Consider the following 5,786-nt stretch of genomic DNA (forward strand, 5'->3'; position numbering starts at 1 on the left):
TGCTGCCACTGTGTGGATGAAAAGTTTTCATGTCAAGGCCCCTGCGTGGGTAGTCATTCGAGTGCTATGGACCCTAAACGGGTGGTTTTTTGAGCGCTGTAAGTCCAGAGTGCCATCCATGGCCTCTGGCACAGGACTTCATGGCTGTAACCGTTTTCTGTTTTAATGTAAATAATAGCGTAGCATAGTTTTAACGATAAAAAAAAAATTAGGATTAAAATTGCAATTCCACATCTCATGACAAATAAGTTAATTATTTAATAAAATAGCATTAGTAAAATAAGTTAATTTGACTTAGTTGGCTTAGTTGATTCGAGTTGAGGGTCTAACTTGAGTAATGTAGGGCGTCTCCTAATTTATAGAAGCCCTAGTTAATTTTATTTTCAGTTGTAATTAATTAATTCAATTTTAATTGAGTTAAAGTCAGTTAAACAGGTTTTAACTTGGAGGAACTAGTTAGAGGTTTAGTAGTGTGGTGTTTCCTGTAGTGATCAACCAATTAACTAATGATTAACTCATAAATAACTCATGCATGTCAGATTTGAGAGCTACCCAATTGATATTGGTGTTTAGGGATAGTGTACTATCAGTTGCATAATCCTCTGAATTGTACAGGTGGTGCATGCAGTCAGAGGAAGGACTATGATGGATTTCACGATTCCTTTGAGGAATTTCCCTAATTAATAGGGGGATAATTCCCAAGGAAACATCGCAAGGAAATAGGGACTTAGGAAAGTGAGAAATTGATTAAGTATTTGCCCGGGCTTGTCCAGAAAGCAGTGAGATAGATAGAGAAAGTGTGGAGGTTGCTTGGGCTTCGGGAAAGCATTGTAATCTTCTCATATTTCTTGACTAATGCAATATACAGATAGTAGGTATTTTAGTTGTGGCTTTCCCCAAGAAATCATTATGTAATGTGTTGATCGAATTATTTCTCTTGTATGCTTCGTGATTTCACAATCAATTAGTTGTTTCCGCTGACGAGTAGAGCAGACTCAATTTTATTGTTTTAGTAAATTACAATTATAAGCTCGAATCTAAAAGGAAATTCTACATGGTATCGAAGAAGAAATCAATCTAGAAGAGGAGAATATGATTTTTTCTTTTACAGGTGAAATCTAATTTGCAGTATCATTCTTCAGAGTTGGGAGGATGTTGTTCTAGAGATTGAGACTTGAATATGCCCTTGAGGTTAGTTCAAACTATATTACTTGGAAGGACAACATGGAGGTAGTATTGGAAGACAATGGCTTAAGGAATTCATAGACAAATGTATTCCTAAGCATCCAACAATTGATGCTCAAGATCTAGTAGAGTGGAGAAAATATGTTGCAAAGGCGAGAAGGATTATCCTAGAAGGAGTTCGAGATTATATTGTCTCATACCTCCACGGTAAGGAGACTCCATATGTAAAGTGGAAGGCCTTGAAAAACTTGTTTCAAAACAACAGTGACCACAGGAAACTGGCACTGAAGGAAAAGATAAAAAAAATCATGTAGAAGGGAAATAAAATACCAGAGTACTTGACCAAGTTCGCCCAATGTCGGGATGATATTGGAAGTGTTGATGTTACAGTTGTTGAATATTATCTGGTCATCCTAGCACTTCTATTACTTCCCAAGAGTTGGCACAACTACGAGGACTTGGTAAATGGGTGGGAAAAGTTATCAGAGTGGGAGCGTTTGTGGTCCGACTTGGTGAAAGAAGAGAATCAGCGGAATGCTAGATATGGATCCTCATCCAAGCATAATGATGAGGAGAACTGTGCCTTAGCTAGAAAAGTAAAGAAAGGGATAGGGAAGTCATCCCATTCTAAATCAAATTCTAGTCAGGGAAACAAGAAGAATGACTTGCCGAAGATTAAATGTTTTCACCATCATGAGTTGGGAAAGTATTACTCTAAGTGTCCGTGCAAGAAGGTCGGAAAGAAGCCCTTAGGAGGAGTGGCAGATGAAGCTCTTGCTTCACAATTCGAGTTGGATTTCACCCTCATCACTTGCATGGTGACATAGTGATGGGTATTTTGTGGTATCTGGATAGTAGAGCCTCATTCCATATGACCGAAAACAAAGAATTATTCAACGACTTGGAGGAGAAGGACCTCCAGATGAAAATCGTAATGGGAGGTGATGGAAGGTATAGCGCGGCCAACGTTGGTAATTTTACTTTTCAGAGGGAGTCTGGTTCTCCTCTCACATTAAAATATGTCATGTATGTTTCAGGTTTGAAGAAGAATTTGGTTTCAGTTGTACGATGTGATATTTAGAAAAGGAAAGCTTTCTTTTTTCACATAAACTCAGGACAAATGAAGTGGATTAGGGTTCAAGTGAAGAACCTCTAAAAATTAGATGTAGAAGAATGTGTTTATTTGAGCACAAAAGCAGAGAAGGTGCAAAGCCAAGACATCGATGAGTTTTAGCATAGAATATTGGGTCACTTGCATCACAGATCTTTGAAGATCATGCAACATATTTCTACAAGACTTCCCAAGGGTGCATTAGAGAAGAGATACATGCAGAGCGTGTGCATTGGGGAAGTACACCAAAGCTACCTTTCATGATAATGATAGTTGAGTGCAAGCGATCATTGAAAGAGTTCAATAAGATGTGTGTGGACCATTCTTGACAGCCTCGACGCCCAAGTACAGGTATTATGTAATATTTGTAGATGATTTCTCTCATAAGTGCTACATATTCTTCATGTAGAAGAAAGATCAGACATTTGCTAAATTTTGTGAATTTAAAGCACTTGTTGAGAAAGACACTGGCAGCAAAGTGAAGGCTCTCAGGAGCGATAATGGTAGATAATATATGTGGAATGAATTCAAGAGATTTTGTGCATCATAATGCATTCGACGGGAGTTAATAGCACCCCATAACCATAATAGAATGGGGTGGTTGAAAGGAAAAACAAAAATATTGTGGGAGCTACATGGGCGATGTTACTTGATCAGAGCCTATCGTTGCAGTTGTGGGATGAAGCATGCAACACATATGTATATGTGCAAAACAGGAGTCCTCATCGGATTCTAGTATGAGTACATGAGAAGAATCTTTTTCAGTTAAGAAACCATATGTGGCACACTTGAGTATCTTTGGTTCATTAGTTCACTGTCATGTTACCAAGAATGAAAGGAAAAAGCTAGAACAAATAGCTGAGTTGGGCATATTTGTGGGGTACACTAATACACCTCACGACTATCGAGTGTACCTTCCATCTAACGGGATGACAATGATTTGTATAGATGTGAAGTTTGATGAAGAGAATACAATGAGATGCTCAATTGAGAGGGAGCTTCAGTTACATGCAGATGAGGAGCTTTTAGCTCCAAAGGAAGAACCTCAGAATGATGTGGAGCAACCACATGTAGAGGAGCAGAGAGTGGAATCACCCACTCATGCAAAGGCTTCCAGATATGGAAGGAAGCACACTAGAGGGGCTGAAAAATTGATGCATGATGCTAGAGAGAATTTGGGAGCACCCACATCACAGCGCAAGTAGAGGAGGCCACCAGATCGGTACACTAGATACATGGCTTTGATGAGAGAGAGAGTGAGACATCCTCATTTGAGCAAGCAGTGCAACAACCAATACAGGTTGATGCCATGGTAGAGGAGTATGACTCCATTATCAGAAACAGTGTTTGGGAAGTGTTCCCAAGACCAACATACAAGTCAATGGTGAGTTCCAAATGGATTTACAAGGTAAAGTAAGCAGCAAATGGGAGTGTGGAGAAACACAAGGCCATATTTGTGGCAAAAGGGTTCTCTCAGGTGGAGGGAATTGATTACGAGGAGACCTTTGCTCCAGTATCAAGGTACTCTTCAATCATATCTATTCTAGCACCTTCAATGAAAATGGGATGGAAGATGTGAACACAACATTCCTCAACGATGTGATTGAGGAAGAGGTGTGCATTGAGCAGTCGGAAGGATTTGAGACCTTCAACAAAGATTCACATGTGTGCAGACTCAAGTGAGCAGTGTATGGATTGAAACAAGCACCCCATGCTTGGTAGACTAGGATTGAGAGTTATTTCATGAGGTTGGGATTCACCAAAAGTGAAACATATGCAAACCTTTACCATATTGTGGTTGAAGGTAAATTGTTGATTATAGTATTATATGTCGATGATTTAATTCTAACATGTGATGAGAAGCTGGTAAAATATTGAAAAGAGGATCCTGTAAGAGAATTCAAGATGAAGGACCTGGGGCTCACACATTATTTCCTTAGTATGGAAGTATGGAAAGGAGATGAGGAATTGTTTGTCTCTCAGGGCAAATGAACTGGAGGAAGGAAGATGCTACTTCAAGTGAGGTAGTGGATGCTACTATTTATAGGTAGCTTGTGGGTTCACCTATGTATTTGGTGAACACATGACCATACATATATTTTGTAGTTAACTAGCTTAGTCAAGTAATGGTTAAGCCAGCCAGACTTTATTGGAAGGAATCTAAACATGTGTTGAGATACCTTAGAAGCACCACTCAGTTTGGTCTTTGCTACAGGCGGACATAGGGAGTGAAGCTTCAAGGCTTCAGAGTTACAGATTAGGCAGGGAGTCCATCTGACAAGAAGAGCACATCACGGGGAATCTTTAGTATTGGGTCAACATCAGTTTCTTGGTACAACAAGAAGCAGAGTTCAATTGCACTCAGTTCAGCAGAAGCATAGTACATGGTTGCTAGTCAAGAAGCTTGTGAAGTTATCTGGATGAGGAAGATCCTTGTTGGGTTATTTGGTCAGCAGATGGATATTTAAGTGATTTATTGTGACAATCATAGTTGTATCAAACTCTCTGAGAATCCAATTTTTCATTATCGGTCTAAGCATATCGACATTCGGTATCACCATCTATGAGATTGTGTGCAGAGGAGAATCATGTTGTTAGAGTACATTCCTACAGAGGAACAAGATGCAGATATTTTTGACAAAGGCTTTGTCAAGATGAAAATTCGAGTTTCATTGAGGCAGGATTGGGGTAACAAATAATCCCTTTCTTGTTGAGAGGGAGTGTTGAAAATGCAACAAGAAAATATTATTTTAATTTCTTCCTTGAGTTAAATTAGGAATAAAATTGTAATTCCACATCTCACGAAAACTTGTATTAATTAACTAAGTTAATTTGACTTAGTTGGCTCAATTAATTCGATTTGAGGGTCTAACTTGAGTCATGAAGAGTGTATCCTACTTTATAGGATCCCTGGTTGAGTTTATTTTGAGTTGTAATTAATTAATTCAGTTTAACTAAGTTAAAGTCAGTTAAACCAGTTCCAACTATTGGAGGAACTAGTGGGAGGTCTAGTAGTGTGGTGTTGCCTGCAGTGGTCCTTGGGTAGCAGAGGTCCTGTGTAACGGATTTGGGGTAGAAAGCCCAAAAAGTAGGAATAAATTATTGTAAAAACTCCGAAATATGCGGAGCGCGAATGGTAATAGGTTGAGTCAAAGGGTAGTCCGCCCGAAAATAATGTAAAGGAATGTTAATAGGGTCGGCTCGTGCAGGGGTCGCGGGCCAAGGAAGGGTATAAATAGAGCATGGCTCTATGAAGGAAAGGCAGTTCTGGAGAGTATGAAATGTAATGCATACTTGAAGTAGAGATATTGAAAGTGTCTGTAAGTTCGAGTCGAGGGATAAGGGTAGTAGGTAGAGGCTCTACAGCTGTGTGTGCAGAGGCCTGGAAAGTCCACAACTGTGTGCGCAGACCCCCAAAGCTGAGTGCGCAGGGCAGATCTGGATGTATTAAAAATAAAGTGGAAATAAAGATAAGTTTCTTCTGAAATCC

The sequence above is a fragment of the Pinus tabuliformis genome, chromosome 8, assembly GCF_031772625.1.
Source record: "Pinus tabuliformis cultivar Carrire ecotype Pingquan chromosome 8, CPIR1, whole genome shotgun sequence".
Classification (NCBI taxonomy): Eukaryota; Viridiplantae; Streptophyta; class Pinopsida; order Pinales; family Pinaceae; genus Pinus; species Pinus tabuliformis.